This window comes from Anomaloglossus baeobatrachus, chromosome 1, assembly GCF_048569485.1.
Source record: "Anomaloglossus baeobatrachus isolate aAnoBae1 chromosome 1, aAnoBae1.hap1, whole genome shotgun sequence".
NCBI lineage: Eukaryota > Metazoa > Chordata > Amphibia > Anura > Aromobatidae > Anomaloglossus > Anomaloglossus baeobatrachus.
In genome coordinates this window covers 801,899,386-801,926,076 of record NC_134353.1, presented here as the reverse complement: position 1 = coordinate 801,926,076, position 26,691 = coordinate 801,899,386, and positions in this window count along the sequence as shown.

The following is a 26,691-nucleotide window of genomic DNA, read 5'->3' as shown; positions in this document are numbered from 1 at the left end:
CGTGGCTATTGGACTTCTGTATAGTCCCAGTAGTGCAAAGATATTTGCAGCACGTCTGCCTGCATTGCACACTAAAACTCATTATAACTAAGCTATTATACTAGCAAACACTGAGTGAACTTAGTGGCATCCTAAACGTGGCTATTGGACTTCTGTATAGTCCCAGTAGTGCACAGATATTTGCAGCACGTCTGGCTGCATTGCACACTCAAAATCATTATAACTAAGCCATTATACTAGCAAACACTGAGTGAACCTAGTGGCATCCTAAACGTGGCTATTGGACTTCTGTATAGTCCCAGTAGTGCAAAGATATTTGCAGCACCTCTGCCTGCATTGCACACTCAAACTCATTATAACTAAGCCATTATACTAGCAAACACTGAGTGAACTTAGTGGCATCCTAAACGTGGCTATTGGACTTCTGCATAGTCCCAGTAGTGCAAAGATATTTGCAGCACGTCTGCCTGCATTGCACACTCAAACTCATTATAACTAAGCCATTATACTAGCAAACACTGAGTGAACCTAGTGGCATCCTAAACGTGGCTATTGGACTTTGTATAGTCCCAGTAGTGCAAAGATATTTGCAGCACGTCTGCCTGCATTGCACACTCAAACTCATTATAACTAAGCCATTATACTAGCAAACACTGAGTGAACTTAGTGGCATCCTAAACGTGGCTATTGGACTTCTGTATAGTCCCAGTAGTGCAAAGATATTTGCAGCACGTCTGCCTGCATTGCACACTCCAACTCATTATAACTAAGCCATTATACTAGCAAACACTGAGTGAACTTAGTGGCATCCTAAACGTGGCTATTGGACTTCTGTATAGTCCCAGTAGTGCACAGATATTTGCAGCACGTCTGCCTGCATTGCACACTCAAACTCATTATAACTAAGCCATTATACTAGCAAACATTGAGTGAACTTAGTGGCATCCTAAACGTGGCTATTGGACTTCTGTATAGTCCCAGTAGTGCAAAGATATTTGCAGCACGTCTGCCTGCATTGCACACTCAAACTCATTATAACTAAGCCATTATACTAGCAAACACTGAGTGAACCTAGTGGCATCCTAAACGTGGCTATTGGACTTTGTATAGTCCCAGTAGTGCAAAGATATTTGCAGCACGTCTGCCTGCATTGCACACTCAAACTCATTATAACTAAGCCATTATACTAGCAAACACTGAGTAAACTTAGTGGCATCCTAAACGTGGCTATTGGACTTCTGTATAGTCCCAGTAGTGCACAGATATTTGCAGCACGTCTGCCTGCATTGCACACTCAAACTCATTATAACTAAGCCATTATACTAGTAATGTATGCTGCCAGTTTAAGGGCCATAGTTGCATTGTCAGGGATATTTATTCTTTATTATTCTGCTGTTAATAAAGCTAGACCACCGTTGCAATCTACACCACCTCTCAATTTTTACTACCACATTTTCAGTGCACAATCTTGTTGCAATCAACATGAGTGGCAAAATGACAGATGCTGGTGGAAAGGGGAAGAGGCGTGGTGGAAAAGGAAAAAAAGGGTTTGTCCGTGGGGAAGGTGGTAAAGCTCCATTATCATCTGCTGAAGATAGACCATCTACCAGCAAAAGTAAGATGTCTACTACTTACCGTTGACAATCCGATGTGCTCCCTTTTTTACGGACACGAACAACAGGAACAAAGGTAGATGATGGCCAAAAAAGGAAAATGCTTGAATGGATCTCAAGTGGTCCAACAAGTGCCCTCTCAGCCACTTCAAGTACCGCATCCAAAAAACACCAGTCCTCTGAGTTGTCATCCCAATCAAACTTGCTTTCTCCCAGCTCTGAAGTCTCCATCAGCCCTGCACAGTATGGTGGAACTGAGATGGCTGAGTCTGCAGAGCTGTTCAGTCACACTATAGCCTGGGAATCAGAGGTCTGCTCCCAAGCTACAGTGAGTACAGACCAGGAAATGGTCTGCAGTGATGCCCAGAATCTTTGTGACTCTGATTCAGGCCATGAGGACCAAGTTTCTGAGCATAACGTTGACCCTTTGTCACAAACTGCAACACCTGTGGTTATAGACAATGAGGAACATACTGATGACGATGAGACGCAGATACCAGATTGGGATGACAACTTAAATATTCGGTCAGGGCAAGAAGAGGCTCGGTCTGAGGGGGAGGGGAGTGCAAACACAACAATTGATGATGAAGTTCTAGATCCCACCTACTGTCAACCCCCAGTCAGGCACTCGAGGAGGTCAACAGAGGCGGTGGAGGAGGATGCAACCGACGACAAAGTTACCTTGCGCCTTCCTGGACAGAGTCGGAGCACTGGTAGCACGTCTACAACTGCATCATCAGCCACCACTCTTCCTCTGAGCACTAGTCGGGGGGGCTCAGCAGGTCGCATGCCCTCTAAGCCTTGCCTAGCCTGTTCCTTTTTTGACATAGAAAAAGATCGCCCAAATTATGTGATGTGTAAAATTTGTCGTGATTCTGTTAGTAGAGCTCAAAACCTCAGCAGTTTAACAACTTCTACCATGAATCGTCACATGAATAAATATCATAGGTCCCAGTGGGAAGCTCACCGTGCTGCAATGCGGTCTAGCGGAGCGAACCATCCACGGCCTGCCCCTTCCAGTGCATCCGTGCGCTCTTCATCTTCTAGGACTGTGGGGACAGCTGTCACACCTGGTTTTCCACGCACAACTTCCACCACTGTAACCGCAACAGGCAGTTTGCTTGGTAGGTCGTCAGTTGGTTTGGAGGGGAAACAAGTGAGTGTGTACAGCTCTCTCAGACATCGATAGCACCAACGTTGGATGAAGGCAACATCATGTCTCCGCCTGCACTTTCCTCACAAACCTGCATTTTTCCAGGGACACCCTACTCAACACCGTCTACACACAGCAGCCAGATCTCTGTCCCTCAGATGTGGTCAAACAAAAGGCCATTTCCTGCGACCCATGACAAAGCTAAGAGGTTGACTCTATCCCTCTGTAAGCTCTTGGCTACCGATATGCTGCCTTTCCGCATTGTGGACACACAGGATTTTAGAGACCTTATGTCTGTCGCTGTGCCCCAGTACCAGATGCCTAGTCGCCACTACTTCTCTAAGAAAGGTGTGCCCGGGCTACACCAGCATGTCGCACACAACATGACCGCTTCCTTGAGAAACTCTGTGTGTGAACGGGTGCATTTCACCACCGATACTTGGACCAGTAAGCATGGACAGGGACGTTACATGTCGCTGACTGGGCATTGGGTAACTATGGTGATAGATGGTGAAGGGTCTGCTGCACAAGTCTTGCCGTCCCCACGACTTGTGTGTCAATCCTCTGTCTGTCCAAGTTCCGCCACTGCTTCTGCCTCGTCCACCTCATCTGGGTCCTCCACCTCCGCCCCAAGCCTGCCTGGTCAGACCACCAGCGTTTTCACTGCGCAGAAGGAATCACGCACCCCTCATTACTATGCTGGCAGCAGAGCGCAATGGCATCAGGCGGTCTTTAGCTTGAAATGTCTTGGTAATAGGAGTCACACAGCTGAGGAGTTGTGGTCAGCTCTGCGGTCCGAGTTTAATAAATGGTTGTCTCCACTCAACCTGCAGCCTGGTAAGGCCGTGTGCGACAATGCTGCAAACCTGGGTGCGGCCCTTCGCCTGGGCAAGGTGACACACGTTCCTTGTATGGCTCACGTGTTGAACCTTGTTGTCCAGCAATTTTTAACACACTATCCCGGCCTAGATGGCCTTCTGATCAGGGCACGAAAACTGTCTGCTCACTTCTGCCGTTCAACCGCCGCAGCTGAGCGACTTGTATCGCTCCAGAAGTCTTTCGGCCTACCTGTTCATCGCCTGAAATGCGATGTGGCGAGTCACGCTGGAATTCGACTCTCCACATATTACAGCGACTGTGGCAGCACCGCCGAGCCCTGGTGCAATACGTCATGACGTATAGCCTGGGCCAACGAGATGCAGAGGTGGGGAAGATCACCCTGATGGAGTGGTCTCAGATCAAGGACCTATGCACCCTTCTGCACAGTTTCGACATGGCGACGAATATGTTTAGCGCTGACAATGCCATTATCAGCATGACAATTCCAGTCATTTACATGCTGGAGCACACGCTAAACAGTATTCAGAGTCAGGGGGTGGGACAACAGGAAGGGGAGGAACTACAGGAGGATTCATATGCGCAAAGGACAACAACATCACCAAGGTCCAGACGTTCATCATCACCAACGCAGCAGGCATGGGACCATGGGGGACAGGGATCAAAAAGGGCACATGGTAGCAGGCGAAATGTTGAGGAAGGTGCAGGAGAACATGAAGAAATGTCATCTTCAACAGTCTACCCATACCAGTAGGACTGTATCTGGTGCTGGTAACAGCAATTTTATGGAATCTTTTCATAATTTTTTTAGACCCTCCTTTGCAAGGCCACCAGAGACAACAAGTCTGACACATAGTCAACGGCTGGAGAGGATGATACTGGAGTATCTCCAAATGAACATCGATGCCATGACTTTGCAAATGGAGCCTTGCTCATTTTGGGCTTCAAATCTAGAAAAATGGCCATAACTCTCCAGTTACACCTTGGAGATTTTGTCGTGTCCAGCTGCCAGCGTTGTCTCTGAACGTGTCTTCAGTGCTGCTGGGTGTGTGCTGACAGATAAGCGCACGCGTCTGTCCAGTGACAATGTGGACAGACTAACGTTCATCAAAATGAACAAGTCATAGATCCACCAGGAATTTACTACCCCTGTGTCATCCTGGGGAGAGTAAATGCTTGTGGATTTTGAATGTGCTTGATGCAAATCTAGCTGTGAAGTGTACAACTAGGGCACAAGTGCTGCCACTGAAGGGGTGGGTGTGTGTGGGTCACAATTTTTGGAAAAAAAGAGAGACTCCGCTTGGAGTAACCCTTGCTTACATTGTTTTTAAAAGAAGCCAAGATGAACAAGTCATGGTTCAGGAAAGACTTTGCTACCTACCCCGGTGTCATCCTGGGGACGGTTAAGTATGGCGAATTTTTGAATGTGCTTGATGCAAATCTAGCTGTGAAGTGTACAACTAGGGCACAAGTGCTGCCACTGAATGGGTGGGTGTGTGTGGGGCACAATTTTTGGAAAAAAAGGGAGACTCCGCTTGGAGTAACCCTTGCTTACATTGTTTTTAAAAGAAGCCAAGATGAACAAGTCATGGTTCAGCAAAGACTTTGCTACCTACCCCGGTGTCATCCTGGGGACGGTTAAGTATGGCGTATTTTTGAATGTGCTTGATGCAAATCTAGCTGTGAAGTGTACAACTAGGGCACAAGTGCTGCCACTGAATGGGTGGGTGTGTGTGGGGCACAATTTTTGGAAAAAAAGGGAGACTCTGCTTGGAGTAACCCTTGCTTGCTGTGTTTTTTAAAAATGATCCAAGATGAACAGAGCTGGGATCAGGAAAGACTTTGCTACCTACCCCGGTGTCATCCTGGAGACGGTTAAGTATGGCGTATTTTTGAATGTGCTTGATGCAAATCTAGCTGTGAAGTGTACAACTGGGGCACAACTGCTGCCACTGAAGGGATGGGTGTGTGTGGGGCACAATTTTTGGAAAAAAAGGGAGACTCCACTTGGAGTAACCCTTGCTTGCTGTGTTTTTTAAAAATGATCCAAGATGAACAGAGCTGGGATCAGGAAAGACTTTGCTACCTACCCCGGTGTCATCCTGGGGACGGTTAAGTATGGCGTATTTTTAAATGTGCTTGATGCAAATCTAGCTGTGAAGTGTACAACTAGGGCACAAGTGCTGCCACTGAATGGGTGGGTGTGTGTGGGGCACAATTTTTGGAAAAAAAGGGAGACTCCGCTTGGAGTAACCCTTGCTTACATTGTTTTTAAAAGAAGCCAAGATGAACAAGTCATGGTTCAGCAAAGACTTTGCTACCTACCCCGGTGTCATCCTGGGGACGGTTAAGTATGGCGTATTTTTGAATGTGCTTGATGCAAATCTAGCTGTGAAGTGTACAACTAGGGCACAAGTGCTGCCACTGAATGGGTGGGTGTGTGTGGGGCACAATTTTTGGAAAAAAAGGGAGACTCCGCTTGGAGTAACCCTTGCTTGCTGTGTTTTTTAAAAATGATCCAAGATGAACAGAGCTGGGATCAGGAAAGACTTTGCTACCTACCCCGGTGTCATCCTGGAGACGGTTAAGTATGGCGTATTTTTGAATGTGCTTGATGCAAATCTAGCTGTGAAGTGTACAACTGGGGCACAACTGCTGCCACTGAAGGGATGGGTGTGTGTGGGGCACAATTTTTGGAAAAAAAGGGAGACTCCACTTGGAGTAACCCTTGCTTGCTGTGTTTTTTAAAAATGATCCAAGATGAACAGAGCTGGGATCAGGAAAGACTTTGCTACTTACCCCGGTGTCATCCTGGGGACGGTTAAGTATGGCGTATTTTTGAATGTGCTTGATGCAAATCTAGCTGTGAAGTGTACAACTAGGGCACAAGTGCTGCCACTGAATGGGTGGGTGTGTGTGGGGCACAATTTTTGGAAAAAAAAGGGAGACTCCGCTTGGAGTAACCCTTTCTTGCTGTGTTTTTTAAAAATAATCCAAGATAAACAGAGCTGGGATCCGGAAAGACTTTGCTACCTACCCCGGTGTCATCCTGGGGACGGTTAAGTATGGCATAATTTTGAATGTGCTTGATGCAAATCTAGCTGTGAAGTGTACAACTGGGGCACAACTGCTGCCACTGAAGGGGTGGGTGTGTGTGGGGCACAATTTTTGGAAAAAAAGGGAGACTCCGCTTGGAGTAACCCTTGCTTACATTGTTTTTAAAAGAAGCCAAGATGAACAAGTCATGGTTCAGCAAGGACTTTGCTACCTACCCCGGTGTCATCCTGGGGACGGTTAAGTATGGCATATTTTTAAATGTGCTTGATGCAAATCTAGCTGTGAAGTGTACAACTAGGGCACAAGTGCTGCCACTGAATGGGTGGGTGTGTGTGGGGCACAATTTTTGGAAAAAAAGGGAGACTCCGCTTGGAGTAACCCTTGCTTACATTGTTTTTAAAAGAAGCCAAGATGAACAAGTCATGGTTCAGCAAAGACTTTGCTACCTACCCCGGTGTCATCCTGGGGACGGTTAAGTATGGCGTATTTTTGAATGTGCTTGATGCAAATCTAGCTGTGAAGTGTACAACTAGGGCACAAGTGCTGCCACTGAATGGGTGGGTGTGTGTGGGGCACAATTTTTGGAAAAAAAGGGAGACTCCACTTGGAGTAACACTTGCTTGCTGTGTTTTTTGAAAATGATCAAAGATGAACAGAGCTGGGATCAGGAAAGACTTTGCTACCTACCCCGGTGTCATCCTGGGGACGGTTAAGTATGGCGGATTTTTGAATGTGCTTGATGCAAATCTAGCTGTGAAGTGTACAACCAGGGCACAACTGCTGCCACAGAAGGGGTGGGTGTGTGTGGGGCACAATTTTTGGAAAAAAAGGGAGACTCCGCTTGGAGTAACCCTTGCTTACATTGTTTTTAAAAGAAGCCAAGATGAACAAGTCATGGTTCAGCAAAGACTTTGCTACCTACCCCGGTGTCATCCTGGGGACGGTTAAGTATGGCGTATTTTTGAATGTGCTTGATGCAAATCTAGCTGTGAAGTGTACAACTAGGGCACAAGTGCTGCCACTGAATGGGTGGGTGTGTGTGGGGCACAATTTTTGGAAAAAAAGGGAGACTCCGCTTGGAGTAACCCTTGCTTGCTGTGTTTTTTAAAAATGATCCAAGATAAACAGAGCTGGGATCCGGAAAGACTTTGCTACCAACCCCGGTGTCATCCTGGGGATGGTTAAGTATGGCATAATTTTGAATGTGCTTATTGCAAATCTAGCTGTGAAGTGTACAACTGGGGCACAACTGCTGCCACTGAAGGGGTGGGTGTGTGTGGGGCACAATTTTTGGAAAAAAAGGGAGACTCCGCTTGGAGTAACCCTTGCTTACATTGTTTTTAATAGAAGCCAAGATGAACAAGTCATGGTTCAGCAAAGACTTTGCTACCTACCCCGGTGTCATCCTGGGGACGGTTAAGTATGGCATATTTTTGAATGTGCATGATGCAAATCTAGCTATGAAGTGTACAACTGGGGCACAACTGCTGCCACTGAAGGGGTGGGTGTGTGTGGGGCACAATTTTTGGAAAAAAAGGGAGACTCCACTTGGAGTAACCCTTGCTTGCTGTGTTTTTTAAAAATGATCCAAGATGAACAGAGCTGGGATCAGGAAAGACTTTGCTACCTACCCCGGTGTCATCCTGGGGACGGTTAAGTATGGCGTATTTTTGAATGTGCTTGATGCAAATCTAGCTGTGAAGTGTACAACTAGGGCACAAGTGCTGCCACTGAATGGGTGGGTGTGTGTGGGGCACAATTTTTGGAAAAAAAGGGAGACTCCGCTTGGAGTAACCCTTGCTTGCTGTGTTTTTTAAAAATGATCCAAGATGAACAGAGCTGGGATCAGGAAAGACTTTGCTACCTACCCCGGTGTCATCCTGGGGATGGTTAAGTATGGCATAATTTTGAATGTGCTTGATGCAAATCTAGCTGTGAAGTGTACAACTGGGGCACAACTGCTGCCACTGAAGGGTGGGTGTGTGTGGGGCACAATTTTTGGAAAAAAAGGGAGACTCCGCTTGGAGTAACCCTTGCTTACATTGTTTTTAAAAGAAGCCAAGATGAACAAGTCATGGTTCAGCAAAGACTTTGCTACCTATCCCGGTGTCATCCTGGGGACGGTTAAGTATGGCGTATTTTTAAATGTGCTTGATGCAAATCTAGCTGTGAAGTGTACAACTAGGGCAAAAGTGCTGCCACTGAATGGGTGGGTGTGTGTGGGGCACAATTTTTGGAAAAAAAGGGAGACTCCGCTTGGAGTAACCCTTGCTTGCTGTGTTTTTTAAAAATGATCCAAGATGAACAGAGCTGGGATCAGGAAAGACTTTGCTACCTACCCCGGTGTCATCCTGGGGACGGTTAAGTATGGCGTATTTTTGAATGTGCTTGATGCAAATCTAGCTGTGAAGTGTACAACTGGGGCACAACTGCTGCCACTGAAGGGGTGGGTGTGTGTGGGGCACAATTTTTGGAAAAAAAGGGAGACTCCACTTGGAGTAACCCTTGCTTGCTGTGTTTTTTAAAAATGATCCAAGATGAACAGAGCTGGGATCAGGAAAGACTTTGCTACCTACTCCGGTGTCATCCTGGGGACGGTTAAGTATGGCGTATTTTTGAATGTGCTTGATGCAAATCTAGCTGTGAAGTGTACAACTAGGGCACAAGTGCTGCCACTGAATGGGTGGGTGTGTGTGGGGCACAATTTTTGGAAAAAAAAGGGAGACTCCACTTGGAGTAACCCTTGCTTACATTGTTTTTAAAAGAAGCCAAGATGAACAAGTCATGGTTCAGCAAAGACTTTGCTACCTACCCCGGTGTCATCCTGGGGACGGTTAAGTATGGCGTATTTTTGAATGTGCTTGATGCAAATCTAGCTGTAAAGTGTACAACTAGGGCACAAGTGCTGCCACTGAATGGGTGGGTGTGTGTGGGGCACAATTTTTGGAAAAAAAAGGGAGACTCCGCTTGGAGTAACCCTTGCTTGCTGTGTTTTTTAAAAATGATCCAAGATAAACAGAGCTGGGATCAGGAAAGACTTTGCTACCTACCCCGGTGTCATCCTGGGGATGGTTAAGTATGGCATAATTTTGAATGTGCTTGATGCAAATCTAGCTGGGAAGTGTACAACTGGGGCACAACTGCTGCCACTGAAGGGGTGGGTGTGTGAGGGGCACAATTTTTGGAAAAAAAGGGAGACTCCGCTTGGAGTAACCCTTGCTTACATTGTTTTTAAAAGAAGCCAAGATGAACAAGTTATGGTTCAGCAAAGACTTTGCTACCTACCCCGGTGTCATCCTGGGGACGGCTAAGTATTGCGTATTTTTAAATGTGCTTGATGCAAATCTAGCTGTGAAGTGTACAACTGGGGCACAAGTGCTGCCACTGAAGGGGTGGGTGTGTGTGGGGCACAATTTTTGGAAAAAAAGGGAGACTCCGCTTGGAGTAACCCTTGCTTGCTGTGTTTTTTAAAAATGATCCAAGATGAACAGAGCTGGGATCAGGAAAGACTTTGCTACCTACCCCGGTGTCATCCTGGGGACGGTTAAGTATGGCGTATTTTTGAATGTGCTTGATGCAAATCTAGCTGTGAAGTGTACAACTGGGGCACAACTGCTGCCACTGAAGGGGTGGGTGTGTGTGGGGCACAATATTTGGAAAAAAAGGGAGACTCCGCTTGGAGTAACCCTTGCTTACATTGTTTTTAAAAGAAGCCAAGATGAACAAGTCATTGTTCAGCAAAGACTTTGCTACCTACCCCGGTGTCATCCTGGGGACGGTTAAGTATGTCGTAATTTTTAATGTGCTTGATGCAAATCTAGCTGTGAAGTGTACAACTAGGGCACAAGTGCTTCCACTGAATGGGTGGGTGTGTGTGGGGCACAATTTTTGGAAAAAAAGGAGACTCCGCTTGGAGTAACCCTTGCTTGCTGTGTTTTTTAAAAATGATCCAAGATGAACAGAGCTGGGATAAGGAAAGAGTTTGCTACCTACCCCGGTGTCATCCTGGGGACGGTTAAGAATAGCGTATTTTTGAATGTGCTTGATGCAAATCTAGCTGTGAAGTGTACAACTGGGGCACAACTGCTGCCACTGAAGGGGTGGGTGTGTGTGGGGCACAATTTTTGGAAAAAAAGGGAGACTCCGCTTGGAGTAACCCTTGCTTACATTGTTTTTAAAAGAAGCCAAGATGAACAAGTCTTGGTTCAGTAAAGACTTTGCTACCTACCCCGGTGTCATCCTGGGGACGGTTAAGTATGGCGTATTTTTAAATGTGCTTGATGCAAATCTAGCTGTGAAGTGTACAACTGGGGCACAACTGCTGCCACTGAAGGGGTGGGTGGGTGTGGGGCACAATTTTTGGAAAAAAAGGGAGACTCCGCTTGGAGTAACCCTTGCTTACATTGTTTTTAAAAGAAGCCAAGATGAACAAGTCATGGTTCAGCAAAGACTTTGCTACTTACCCCAGTGTCATCCTGGGGACGGTTAAGTATGGCGTATTTTTAAATGTGCTTGATGCAAATCTAGCTGTGAAGTGTACAACTATGGCACAAGTGCTGCCACTGAATGGGTGGGTGTGTGTGGGGCACAATTTTTGGAAAAAAAGGGAGACTCCGCTTGGAGTAACCCTTGCTTGCTGTGTTTTTTAAAAATGATCCAAGATGAACAGAGCTGGGATCAGGAAAGACTTTGCTACCTACCCCGGTGTCATCCTGGGGACGGTTAAGTATGGCGTATTTTTGAATGTGCTTGATGCAAATCTAGCTGTGAAGTGTACAAGTGGGGCACAACTGCTGCCACTGAAGGGGTGGGTGTGTGTGGGGCACAATTTTTGGAAAAAAAGGGAGACTCCACTTGGAGTAACCCTTGCTTACATTGTTTTTAAAAGAAGCCAAGATGAACAAGTCATGGTTCAGCAAAGACTTTGCTACCTACCCCGGTGTCATCCTGGGGACGGTTAAGTATGGCGTATTTTTGAATGTGCTTGATGCAAATCTAGCTGTGAAGTGTACAACTAGGGCACAAGTGCTGCCACTGAATGGGTGGGTGTGTGTGGGGCACAATTTTTGGAAAAAAAGGGAGACTCCACTTGGAGTAACCCTTGCTTGCTGTGTTTTTTAAAAATGATCCAAGATGAACAGAGCTGGGATCAGGAAAGACTTTGCTACCTACCCCGGTGTCATCCTGGGGACGGTTAAGTATGGCGTATTTTTGAATGTGCTTGATGCAAATCTAGCTGTGAAGTGTACAACCGGGGAACAACTGCTGCCACAGAAGGGCTGGGTGTGTGTGGGGCACAATTTTTGGAAAAAAAGGGAGACTCCACTTGGAGTAACCCTTGCTTACATTGTTTTTAAAAGAAGCCAAGATGAACAAGTCATGGTTCAGCAAAGACTTTGCTACCTACCCCGGTGTCATCCTGGGGACGGTTAAGTATGGCGTATTTTTGAATGTGCTTGATGCAAATCTAGCTGTGAAGTGTACAACTAGGGCACAAATGCTGCCACTGAATGGGTGGGTGTGTGTGGGGCACAATTTTTGGAAAAAAAGGGAAACTCCGCTTGGAGTAACCCTTGCTTGCTGTGTTTTTTAAAAATGATCCAAGATAAACAGAGCTGGGATCCGGAAAGACTTTGCTACCTACCCCGGTGTCATCCTGGGGACGGTTAAGTATGGCATATTTTTAAATGTGCTTGATGCAAATCTAGCTGTGAAGTGTACAACTAGGGCACAAGTACTGCCACTGAATGGGTGGGTGTGTGTGGGGCACAATTTTTGGAAAAAAAGGGAGACTCCGATTGGAGTAACCCTTGCTTGCTGTGTTTTTTAAAAATAATCCAAGATGAACAGAGCTGGGATCAGGAAAGACTTTGCTACCTACCCCGGTGTCATCCTGGGGACGGTTAAGTATGGCGTATTTTTGAATGTGCTTGATGCAAATCTAGCTGTGAAGTGTACAACTGGGGCACAACTGCTGCCACAGAAGGGGTGGGTGTGTGTGGGGCACAATATTTGGAAAAAAAGGGAGACTCCGCTTGGAGTAACCCTTGCTTACATTGTTTTTAAAAGAAGCCAAGATGAACAAGTCATTGTTCAGCAAAGACTTTGCTACCTACCCCGGTGTCATCCTGGGGACGGTTAAGTATGGCGTATTTTTGAATGTGCTTGATGCAAATCTAGCTGTGAAGTGTACAACTAGGGCACAAGTGCTGCCACTGAATGGGTGGGTGTGTGTGGGGCACAATTTTTGGAAAAAAAGGGAGACTCCGCTTGGAGTAACCCTTGCTTGCTGTGTTTTTTAAAAATGATCCAAGATGAACAGAGCTGGGATCAGGAAAGACTTTGCTACCTACCCCGGTGTCATCCTGGGGATGGTTAAGTATGGCATAATTTTGAATGTGCTTGATGCAAATCTAGCTGTGAAGTGTACAACTGGGGCACAACTGCTGCCACTGAAGGGTGGGTGTGTGTGGGGCACAATTTTTGGAAAAAAAGGGAGACTCCGCTTGGAGTAACCCTTGCTTACATTGTTTTTAAAAGAAGCCAAGATGAACAAGTCATGGTTCAGCAAAGACTTTGCTACCTATCCCGGTGTCATCCTGGGGACGGTTAAGTATGGCGTATTTTTAAATGTGCTTGATGCAAATCTAGCTGTGAAGTGTACAACTAGGGCAAAAGTGCTGCCACTGAATGGGTGGGTGTGTGTGGGGCACAATTTTTGGAAAAAAAGGGAGACTCCGCTTGGAGTAACCCTTGCTTGCTGTGTTTTTTAAAAATGATCCAAGATGAACAGAGCTGGGATCAGGAAAGACTTTGCTACCTACCCCGGTGTCATCCTGGGGACGGTTAAGTATGGCGTATTTTTGAATGTGCTTGATGCAAATCTAGCTGTGAAGTGTACAACTGGGGCACAACTGCTGCCACTGAAGGGGTGGGTGTGTGTGGGGCACAATTTTTGGAAAAAAAGGGAGACTCCACTTGGAGTAACCCTTGCTTGCTGTGTTTTTTAAAAATGATCCAAGATGAACAGAGCTGGGATCAGGAAAGACTTTGCTACCTACTCCGGTGTCATCCTGGGGACGGTTAAGTATGGCGTATTTTTGAATGTGCTTGATGCAAATCTAGCTGTGAAGTGTACAACTAGGGCACAAGTGCTGCCACTGAATGGGTGGGTGTGTGTGGGGCACAATTTTTGGAAAAAAAAGGGAGACTCCACTTGGAGTAACCCTTGCTTACATTGTTTTTAAAAGAAGCCAAGATGAACAAGTCATGGTTCAGCAAAGACTTTGCTACCTACCCCGGTGTCATCCTGGGGACGGTTAAGTATGGCGTATTTTTGAATGTGCTTGATGCAAATCTAGCTGTAAAGTGTACAACTAGGGCACAAGTGCTGCCACTGAATGGGTGGGTGTGTGTGGGGCACAATTTTTGGAAAAAAAAGGGAGACTCCGCTTGGAGTAACCCTTGCTTGCTGTGTTTTTTAAAAATGATCCAAGATAAACAGAGCTGGGATCAGGAAAGACTTTGCTACCTACCCCGGTGTCATCCTGGGGATGGTTAAGTATGGCATAATTTTGAATGTGCTTGATGCAAATCTAGCTGGGAAGTGTACAACTGGGGCACAACTGCTGCCACTGAAGGGGTGGGTGTGTGAGGGGCACAATTTTTGGAAAAAAAGGGAGACTCCGCTTGGAGTAACCCTTGCTTACATTGTTTTTAAAAGAAGCCAAGATGAACAAGTTATGGTTCAGCAAAGACTTTGCTACCTACCCCGGTGTCATCCTGGGGACGGCTAAGTATTGCGTATTTTTAAATGTGCTTGATGCAAATCTAGCTGTGAAGTGTACAACTGGGGCACAAGTGCTGCCACTGAAGGGGTGGGTGTGTGTGGGGCACAATTTTTGGAAAAAAAGGGAGACTCCGCTTGGAGTAACCCTTGCTTGCTGTGTTTTTTAAAAATGATCCAAGATGAACAGAGCTGGGATCAGGAAAGACTTTGCTACCTACCCCGGTGTCATCCTGGGGACGGTTAAGTATGGCGTATTTTTGAATGTGCTTGATGCAAATCTAGCTGTGAAGTGTACAACTGGGGCACAACTGCTGCCACTGAAGGGGTGGGTGTGTGTGGGGCACAATATTTGGAAAAAAAGGGAGACTCCGCTTGGAGTAACCCTTGCTTACATTGTTTTTAAAAGAAGCCAAGATGAACAAGTCATTGTTCAGCAAAGACTTTGCTACCTACCCCGGTGTCATCCTGGGGACGGTTAAGTATGTCGTAATTTTTAATGTGCTTGATGCAAATCTAGCTGTGAAGTGTACAACTAGGGCACAAGTGCTTCCACTGAATGGGTGGGTGTGTGTGGGGCACAATTTTTGGAAAAAAAGGAGACTCCGCTTGGAGTAACCCTTGCTTGCTGTGTTTTTTAAAAATGATCCAAGATGAACAGAGCTGGGATAAGGAAAGAGTTTGCTACCTACCCCGGTGTCATCCTGGGGACGGTTAAGAATAGCGTATTTTTGAATGTGCTTGATGCAAATCTAGCTGTGAAGTGTACAACTGGGGCACAACTGCTGCCACTGAAGGGGTGGGTGTGTGTGGGGCACAATTTTTGGAAAAAAAGGGAGACTCCGCTTGGAGTAACCCTTGCTTACATTGTTTTTAAAAGAAGCCAAGATGAACAAGTCTTGGTTCAGTAAAGACTTTGCTACCTACCCCGGTGTCATCCTGGGGACGGTTAAGTATGGCGTATTTTTAAATGTGCTTGATGCAAATCTAGCTGTGAAGTGTACAACTGGGGCACAACTGCTGCCACTGAAGGGGTGGGTGGGTGTGGGGCACAATTTTTGGAAAAAAAGGGAGACTCCGCTTGGAGTAACCCTTGCTTACATTGTTTTTAAAAGAAGCCAAGATGAACAAGTCATGGTTCAGCAAAGACTTTGCTACCTACCCCAGTGTCATCCTGGGGACGGTTAAGTATGGCGTATTTTTAAATGTGCTTGATGCAAATCTAGCTGTGAAGTGTACAACTATGGCACAAGTGCTGCCACTGAATGGGTGGGTGTGTGTGGGGCACAATTTTTGGAAAAAAAGGGAGACTCCGCTTGGAGTAACCCTTGCTTGCTGTGTTTTTTAAAAATGATCCAAGATGAACAGAGCTGGGATCAGGAAAGACTTTGCTACCTACCCCGGTGTCATCCTGGGGACGGTTAAGTATGGCGTATTTTTGAATGTGCTTGATGCAAATCTAGCTGTGAAGTGTACAAGTGGGGCACAACTGCTGCCACTGAAGGGGTGGGTGTGTGTGGGGCACAATTTTTGGAAAAAAAGGGAGACTCCACTTGGAGTAACCCTTGCTTACATTGTTTTTAAAAGAAGCCAAGATGAACAAGTCATGGTTCAGCAAAGACTTTGCTACCTACCCCGGTGTCATCCTGGGGACGGTTAAGTATGGCGTATTTTTGAATGTGCTTGATGCAAATCTAGCTGTGAAGTGTACAACTAGGGCACAAGTGCTGCCACTGAATGGGTGGGTGTGTGTGGGGCACAATTTTTGGAAAAAAAGGGAGACTCCACTTGGAGTAACCCTTGCTTGCTGTGTTTTTTAAAAATGATCCAAGATGAACAGAGCTGGGATCAGGAAAGACTTTGCTACCTACCCCGGTGTCATCCTGGGGACGGTTAAGTATGGCGTATTTTTGAATGTGCTTGATGCAAATCTAGCTGTGAAGTGTACAACCGGGGAACAACTGCTGCCACAGAAGGGCTGGGTGTGTGTGGGGCACAATTTTTGGAAAAAAAGGGAGACTCCACTTGGAGTAACCCTTGCTTACATTGTTTTTAAAAGAAGCCAAGATGAACAAGTCATGGTTCAGCAAAGACTTTGCTACCTACCCCGGTGTCATCCTGGGGACGGTTAAGTATGGCGTATTTTTGAATGTGCTTGATGCAAATCTAGCTGTGAAGTGTACAACTAGGGCACAAATGCTGCCACTGAATGGGTGGGTGTGTGTGGGGCACAATTTTTGGAAAAAAAGGGAAACTCCGCTTGGAGTAACCCTTGCTTGCTGTGTTTTTTAAAAATGATCCAAGATAAACAGAGCTGGGATCCGGAAAGACTTTGCTACCTACCCCGGTGTCATCCTGGGGACGGTTAAGTATGGCATATTTTTAAATGTGCTTGATGCAAATCTAGCTGTGAAGTGTACAACTAGGGCACAAGTACTGCCACTGAATGGGTGGGTGTGTGTGGGGCACAATTTTTGGAAAAAAAGGGAGACTCCGATTGGAGTAACCCTTGCTTGCTGTGTTTTTTAAAAATAATCCAAGATGAACAGAGCTGGGATCAGGAAAGACTTTGCTACCTACCCCGGTGTCATCCTGGGGACGGTTAAGTATGGCGTATTTTTGAATGTGCTTGATGCAAATCTAGCTGTGAAGTGTACAACTGGGGCACAACTGCTGCCACAGAAGGGGTGGGTGTGTGTGGGGCACAATATTTGGAAAAAAAGGGAGACTCCGCTTGGAGTAACCCTTGCTTACATTGTTTTTAAAAGAAGCCAAGATGAACAAGTCATTGTTCAGCAAAGACTTTGCTACCTACCCCGGTGTCATCCTGGGGACGGTTAAGTATGTCGTATTTTTGAATGTGCTTGATGCAAATCTAGCTGTGAAGTGTACAACTAGGGCACAAGTGCTTCCACTGAATGGGTGGGTGTGTGTGGGGCACAATTTTTGGAAAAAAAGGGAGACTCCGCTTGGAGTAACCCTTGCTTGCTGTGTTTTTTAAAAATGATCCAAGATGAACAGAGCTGGGATCAGGAAAGAGTTTGCTGCCTACCCCGGTGTCATCCTGGGGACGGTTAAGTATGGCGTATTTTTGAATGTGCTTGATTCAAATCTAGCTGTGAAGTGTACAACTAGGGCACAAGTGCTGCCACTGAATGGGTGGGTGTGTGTGGGGCACAATTTTTGGAAAAAAGGGAGACTCCGCTTGGAGTAACCCTTGCTTTCTGTGTTTTTTAAAAATGATCCAAGATGAACAGAGCTGGGATCAGGAAAGACTTTGCTACCTACCCCGGTGTCATCCTGGGGATGGTTAAGTATGGCGTATTTTTGAATGTGCTTGATGCAAATCTAGCTGTGAAGTGTACAACTGGGGCACAACTGCTGCCACTGAAGGGGTGGGTGTGTGTGGGGCACAATTTTTGGAAAAAAAGGGAGACTCCGCTTGGAGTAATCCTTGCTTAGATTGTTTTTAAAAGAAGCCAAGATGAACAAGTCATGGTTCAGCAAGACTTTGCTACCTACCCCGGTGTCATCCTGGGGACGGTTAAGTATGGCGTATTTTTGAATGTGCTTGATGCAAATCTAGCTGTGAAGTGTACAACTAGGGCACAAGTGCTGCCACTGAATGGGTGGGTGTGTGTGGGGCACAATTTTTGGAAAAAAAGGGAGACTCCGCTTGGAGTAACCCTTGCTTGCTGTGTTTTTTAAAAATGATCCAAGATGAACAGAGCTGGGATCAGGAAAGACTTTGCTACCTACCCCGGTGTCATCCTGGGGATGGTTAAGTATGGCGTATTTTTGAATGTGCTTGATGCAAATCTAGCTGTGAAGTGTACAACTGGGGCACAACTGCTGCCACTGAAGGGGTGGGTGTGTGTGGGGCACAATTTTTGGAAAAAAAGGGAGACTCCGCTTGGAGTAATCCTTGCTTACATTGTTTTTAAAAGAAGCCAAGATGAACAAGTCATGGTTCAGCAAGACTTTGCTACCTACCCCGGTGTCATCCTGGGGACGGTTAAGTATGGCGTATTTTTGAATGTGCTTGATGCAAATCTAGCTGTGAAGTGTACAACTAGGGCACAAGTGCTGCCACTGAATGGGTGGGTGTGTGTGGGGCACAATTTTTGGAAAAAAAGGGAGACTCCGCTTGGAGTAACCCTTGCTTGCTGTGTTTTTTAAAAATGATCCAAGATGAACAGAGCTGGGATCAGGAAAGAGTTTGCTGCCTACCCCGGTGTCATCCTGGGGACGGTTAAGTATGGCGTATTTTTGAATGTGCTTGATTCAAATCTAGCTGTGAAGTGTACAACTAGGGCACAAGTGCTGCCACTGAATGGGTGGGTGTGTGGGGCACAATTTTTGGAAAAAAAGGGAGACTCCGCTTGGAGTAACCCTTGCTTGCTGTGTTTTTTAAAAATGATCCAAGATGAACAGAGCTGGGATCAGGAAAGACTTTGCTACCTACCCCGGTGTCATCCTGGGGATGGTTAAGTATGGCGTATTTTTGAATGTGCTTGATGCAAATCTAGCTGTGAAGTGTACAACTGGGGCACAAGTGCTGCCACTGAAGGTGTGTCTGTGTGGTCCAATTTTTGGAAAAAAGGGAGACTCAGCTTGGAGTCACCTTGCGGTGTTTTACATGATTTTAGAAGGGCATGCCATGCCTATATCTGTGTCTCGTCCTCTTTTTCCTTGTAACGCGGTTTTGTTTTCACATGAGAATTTGTCCTTGTCTCTTTCCCATGTGTTTGTGTTGTGTTGTGAGTTGTTTGTCACCTTTTGGACACCTTTGAGGGTGTTTTCTAGGTGTTTTTATGTGTTTTTGATTGCCTGCCATTGTTTCCTATGCAGTTCGAGTTCGGTTCGTCGAACGTTCGACGAACCGAACTCGAACGGGAGCTCCGTTCGGCGAACCGACCTCGAGCCGAACCGCGACCGGTTCGCTCATCTCTAATCTTGACCTCTATATTGCAGTAGAGAATCCAGAACCAGATTGTTTAGCTGCAAAGATGGACGGAGGGATGGTGAAAGGAGGAAACACTGGCACCATTCAGCGAGCTAACCACTCAATCTTCCTATTTCAGGTTTATACATGCATTATATGGCTTGTAAATTTCCTTGCATTCTGGTCACGATGCTCATTCCAATGAAAGGCCACGCCTTTCCCCCTGACCTGATGGTCGAATAAAACAGCTTTTTTTACCGCATATTTGGTGAATGCCTTCCGTCTCTTTTCACATGGACTGGATGCATGGATGGATGGATGTAGGGATGGATGGATGGATGGAGGGATGGAGGGATGAATGGAGGGATGAATAAATGGATGGAGGGATGAATGGAGGGATTGATTAATGGATGGAGGGAGGGATGGATGAATGGATGAATGGATGGATGGATGAATGGATGGAGGGATGAATGGAGGGATGGATGAATGGATGGAGGGATAGAGGGATGGAGGGATAGAGGGATGGAGGGATGGATGCATGAAGGGATGGAGGGATGAATGGATGGAGAGATGGAGGGAAGGATGGAGGGAGGGATGAATAGATGGAGGGAGTGATGGAGGGATGGATGGATTGATGGAGGGATGGAGGGAGAGATGAATGGATGGAGGGAGGGATGGATGGATGGATGGAGGGAGGGATGCATGGATGGAGGGAGGGATGCATGGATGGAGGGAGGGATGGAGGGATGAATGGATGGAGAAATGGAGGGAGGGATGGAGGGATGGATGGATGGGAGGGCAAACACCGGCACTACCGCACTCATCCTCGCACACACGCAGGCACTACGGCACTCATCATCCTTGCACACATGCAGGCACTACGGCACTCATCATCCTCGCACACACGCAGGAACTAGGGCACTCATCATCCTTGCACACACGCAGGTACCACGGCACTCATCATCCTCGCATACAAGCAGGCATCATGGCACTCATCATCCTCGCACACACGCAGGCACTACGGCACGCATCATCCTCGCACACACGCAGGCACTACAACCCCTATCATCACCGCACACGCAGGCATTACCTCAGTGACGCCCCGCTGACAGCACGGCTCACGTCAGTTGCTCCGTGGATCTGACACAGAGCGCTCGAGTTCTATGGCACTCCTTTCAGCTTCATGTAGCAGAGCTGGACCTCTGTGGATTACGCCGGACCTGGAGGGCTATTTGGGGATTTTAATAAAATGGTGAAAGAGGGTTTTTTTGTCTTTTATTCCAAATAAAGAATTTTTAATTGTGTGTGTTTATTGACTTTCACTTACAGGTTAATCATGGAAGGTATCTCGGGGAGACGCCTGCCATGATTAACCCCGTTATTACCCTGATTGCAACCGCACCAGGGCAATTTGGGATGAGCCGGGTAGAGTCCCGGGACTGTCGCACCTAATGGATGCGGCAATCCCAGGCGCCTGCCTGCTGATATTGTTAGGGTGGTGGGCTCCCCATAACGCGGTGCTCCCCATCCTGACAATACCAGCCTCCAGCCGTGTGGCTTTATCCTGTCTGGTATCAAAATTGGGGGGAACCGCATTTTTTTTATTTATTATTTATTTATTTATTTTACTGCACGATATAGACCCGCCCGCTGGTGGCTGTGATTGGTTGCAGTGAGGCCTCTAGGGGTCGCACTACTTGTATGTGTGCACCACAAACAAGTAACAACTCACTGGTACTGCAAAAAGAGTGCAGGCAGCAGAGAGAGAAGTAATGGCTGACAACACCACCTAATAAAGAGACTGAAGATATCCACTAAGTGTGATTCATGAGAGACACAGCAAACAGAACAGAGGTGAAGGTCAATATCATGGAGGAGATGGAAGTGAAAAAGAGAGTGAAAAGAAGGAGGTGGGGTTAAATATCAAGGAAGAAATGGAGGTGAATATCATGCCATAGCAAGGAAATACTCTGCGTACAGTGCAGCAGGAGGGAAACACCAGAGACAGGTAAAGGAGAGGCCCTGGCGATAGGGAGAGGGAAGAAGGGTCACCCTTTAACACTCACACGAGTCTGAACCCTGCGCTCCCTATCATTCCTAGACAAATCCTTGCCCCCATGAGCAAGCACGTGCCTAGGTCCTGGCTGACCCTAGACTAGCCCTAGCTAGTGTGTAGGCAGCAAGAGGCTAGTCTTACTACTGTAATAAGACCACATGGGGAGAGAGGCAACTAAGAGGGACAAAACACAAAAAGAAACTCCAGACATTCTTCAGAGGAGGATTTCACAACTTCTACTAGAAAGAACTCCACAGCTTCGACTGGAACATCTTCACCACAGTGGTCAGCATAAAAGATCTATAATTGGCATAGGAGAGAGCTAGGAGTTAGTTTAAGTAGAGGAAGGGAGTGGTCATAAAGGGCAGTGGCTGAAATTTAAATCTACAAGGAATTCTCAGCAGGAAAAGAGCAACATTTTCAACCCCTTCAGCACAGAAAGAAAAGAAATTCTGCTCCATTTATGATAATCACTGAGCGGGCTCTAAACAGGCTAGGAGAGGGAGTGCACTCTGTTTCCCACATGATGCGGACCCCTGCAAGGTTACCACTGGGCCTGATCATTGATTCAAGTGTATCTCAATAAATTAGAATATCATCAAAAAGTTGATGGCTGAGTATGGTAATATCGCCTTTGTCTTGTTTTTCTCCATCTCCACCTTGTACACATGCAAAGCTTCCACTTTAAATGTGAGCCACGATCCTTTGAGTGGACAAAGCAGCGGGATGGTTATGATGTCATTAGCACTCACCCTCTTGGTTGATTCCTCAAAATTTTACAGAACCTTACAGATGTTAGACATTCATGCCGACTCATCAGTTGTTATGGGCGAAGGCTAAGCATAATACTGACAGGCATGTTGTAGTTGGCATTCAGCTACTGCCTGCTGCTGCTCACAAAGCCTTGCTAACGTGTAATTTGGAATTCCAGTACGTGGTCACGTCACACACCAGTGGATGAGCTTGCAAGCACTGCTGTAGCACTGCCAGATCGGCAGCAGCTGTAGCTGAAGATGTAGTTGGATATTTTTTCAAAAACTGCTTAACCACCAAGTTGAGCGCATGGGCCAGGCATGGTATGTGTGCGAGCTTGCCAATCTTCAGAGCTGCCACCAGATTATGGTTATTGTCACACTTCTCACTATTATCACACTTAACCCCTTCACCCCAGGTGATTTTCCATTTTTACATTGTTTTTTTTTCAACTTCTTCCGAGATCAGTAACTTCTTTTTTTTTCCGTCAATCATGCCATATAAGGGCTTGTTTTTTGCGGAACGAGCTTTACTTTTAATTGAAACCATAACTTTTACCATATAGTGTACTGGAAAACAGCAAAAAATTTCAAGTGCAGAAAAAGTGCAGAAAAAGTGCAATCGCGCAATAGTTTTTGGGATATTGTATTCACCATGTTCACTATATGATGAAAGCGATGTATTGATGTGATGTGTCAGGTCGATACAAGATTGTAGACACCAAACATGAATAGGTTTACTTTTATCTAAAGGGTTAAAAATATTCACAAATTTGTCCAAAAAAAGTAGCGCACTTTTTTGCGCCATTTTCCAAAACTTGTAGCGTTCTCGTTTTTCTATGGCTCAGTAACAGCTTATTTTTTGCGTGTCAAACTGACATTTTCAAAGGTACCATTTTTTCGCAGATACTATGTTTTGATCGCCTGTTATTGCATTTTGCATAAAATTTGCGACAACCAAACAACGTAATTTTGGCATTTGGAATTTTTTTTGCCGCTAAGCCGTTTACCGATCAGATTAATTGATTTTATATTTTCATAGATAAGGCATTTTTGAACGCGGCGATACCAAATCTGTGTATATTGTTTATTTTGTTAACCCTTTAATTTTCAATGGGCTGAATGGGGGGGGATTTGAACTTTTAGGGTTTTTTATTTTTTTAAATTTGTTAAAACTTTTTATTTTTCATACAGCAAGGGAGTATGGGTGACTGAATGCTGCCTAAGAGAATAAAATCAGTAAATTGGGGAGGTTAAGATTAGGTAATACTGTTACAAGATAGGATAGTACAGTGATGCTAATACCTGCCAGGTACCCATACACCCTTGCAGCCCTTTCAGAGTCGACTATCTAGGGAATTACAAACCATCCAAACCAACAAATCTCCATCCGGGAACTCAAAAAGGCAAGTTTATACTTATAACCCCACTATAATCCATTTCCCCCTCCACCACTCCCCTCCGCCCCAATTTTTGTTTCATACTCATTTTAAACCTTTTTGTTTTTGCCATTCTAGTGAAACTCTGCATACTACTTTGGATCTACATTACCTCCTTAAAGATTACTTAATCAACCTCCAAAACTGCAGGTATCCAAAATATTTTTAATATTTTTATATATTCATACATATTTTATCCAATTCCCTTCTCACATTGTGTCTTCCTTTATTAGCGCAGCAGTCATATACATAATCCCATTTTTTATTTTTTTTTTTTCATAATGAATTGGTGAACAAAGGACTGTCTCTTATTTTTATGTCTTTCCATTTGTGTACTATGTCAGATTCACTTTAAATCTGCATTGCTTTTCTTTTTTAAAAAATTGGTGAACTAGGGTAAGAGTCAGAGGAGTATTTTTTAAAATAATTTTATGTGTTTTATTATCTTTCTACTTAGTTAGTAATGGATTGTCTGATAGATGCCTTTACATTACTAACACCAGAGCTTGATGACAGTTGACACTACACAGCTGATATCAACCTCAAATATGATTACCCCGATTGACACCATGCCAGAACAATCATGAAGAGACAAGGAGAAATGGCAGAATTGGTGCATGTAATGTGAAGCACCAGTTCTGGAGCAGCTGCAGGCTGCTATTTTTAGGCTGGGAAGAGCCAAATAACCATGAACCTTCCCAGCCTGATAATATCAGCCCGCAGCTGTCTTCTTTTACCTTTGCTGGCTATCAAAAATAAGGGGGATTCCCTGTCATTTATTTAATTAATTTATAATTTACTATACCTCCTCTACCAGCTATCACTACACTTAATGCAGGTATCAGTGATTTTACTCAAAAAAAAAGGACAGTATGTAGCCCTGAAAAGAACTTTTGTCTTAATCCCTTCATGACCTATGACATACCGGTATGTCATAGGTCATGTGTCCCTTCCTTTGATGCGGACTCACACTCGAGTCCGCATCTTTTCCTGCACCTGTCAGTTGATCTCAACAGCCAACAAGTGCCTCTAACAGTAACAGCTGTTAACTACACTGTGTGTAAAATTATTAGACAAGTTGTGCATTTTAGGGGATTTTTTGTATTATTGATCAACAACTATGTTCTCAATCAACCCAAAAGACTCAAATATCAAAGCTTAATATTTTTGGAAGTTGGAGTGGGGTTTTTTTTTAGATTTGGCTATCTTAGGAGGATATCTGTTTTTGCAGGTAACTATAAGTGTGCAGAATTATTAGGTAACTTAATAAAAACCAAATATTTTCCCATCTCATTTGGCTATTTCCACCAGGCAAACCAATATAACTGTACAAAATTAAGTAATAAACATTTCTGACATGCAAAAACAAAACCAAAAAACTTAGTGACCATTATAGTCACCTTTCTTTATAATGACACTCAACAGCCTACCATTTATAGATTCTGTCAGTTGTTTGATCTTACGATCAACATTGCGTGCAGCAGCCACCACAGCCTCCCAGACACTGTTCCGAGAGGTGTACTGTTTACCCTCCCTGTTGATCTTACATTTTATGAGGGACCACAGGTTCTCCATGGGGTTCAGATCAGGGGAAAAAGGGGGCCATGTCATTTTTTTTCATCTTTTAGACCTTTACTGGCCAGCCACGCTGTGGAGTAGTTGGATGCATGTGATGGAGCATTGTCCTGCATGAAAATCATGATTTTCTTGAACAATACCGACTTCTGCTTGAAGAAGTTGTCTTCCAGAAACTGGCAGTAGGTCTGAGAGTTGAGTTTCACTCCATCCTCAACCCGAAAAGGTCCCACAAGTTCATCTTTGATGATACCAGCCCATACCAGTACCCCACCTCCACCTTGCTGGCATCTGAGTCAGAGTGGAGCTCTCTGCCCTTTACTGATCCAGCCTCTGGCCCATCCATCTGGCCCATCAAGAGTCACTCTCATTTCATCAGTCCATAAAACCTTTGAAAAATCAGTCTTAAGATATTTCTTAGCCCAGTCTTGACGTTTTATCTTATGTTTATTGTTCAAAGGTGGTTGTTTTTCAGTCTTCCTTACCTTGGCCATGTCCCTGAGTATGGCACACCTTGTGCTTTTTGATACTCCAGTAACGTTGCAGCTCTAAATATGGCCAAACTGGTGGAAAATGGCATTTTGGTATCTTCACGCTTGATTTTTCTCAATTCATGGGCAGATATTTTGCACCTTTTTTGCCCAACACGCTTCTTGCAACCCTTTGGCTATTTATCATGAAACACTTAATTGTTCGTTGGTCATGCTTCAAAAGTTTGGAAATTTCAAGACTGTTGCATCCCTCTGCAAGACATCTCACAATTTTGGACTTTTCAGAGCCTGTCAAATCTCTCTTCTGACCCATTTTGCCAAAGGAAAGGAAGTTACTTAATAATTAACCTCACCTTATATAGTGTGTTGATGTCATTACACCACACCCCTCCTCATTACAGAGATGCACATCACCTGATTTACTTAATTGGTAGTTGGTTCTCAAGTCTATACAGCTTGGAGTAGGAAAACATGTATAAAAAGTATCGTGTGATCAAAATACTCATTTGCCTAATAATTCTGCACACAGTGTAGTTAAAACCCGCTATCAATCTTAGTAAAATGCAAACGATAGGTTATTTGAAGCTGCAATCTTCCAAAAGGGATTAGTAAAAAACAATAAAAAGTGGGGGGAAAAGATAAAAAAACATTAAAAAAAAAAAAATTCGAATCACCCCACTTTTGCATCAATGAAAAAAAATCAGTAAAAACAATTACAAATTATTTGGTATTGCTACTTTCAGAAATGTCTGATCTATCAAAATATAGAATAAATTAATCTGATCAGTAAACAGTACCATGAAAAAAAATAAAAAAGACACAATTATGGTTTTTTTTTGGCCATTGCAACATTACATTAAAATGCAGTAAGAGGCAATCGAAACATTGCATGTACCCAAAAATGGCATTTATGAAAATGTCAGCTCAGGTTGCAAAAAATATGCCATCACACAATCCCAGAGTCTGAAAACTGAGACCGTTGCGAGT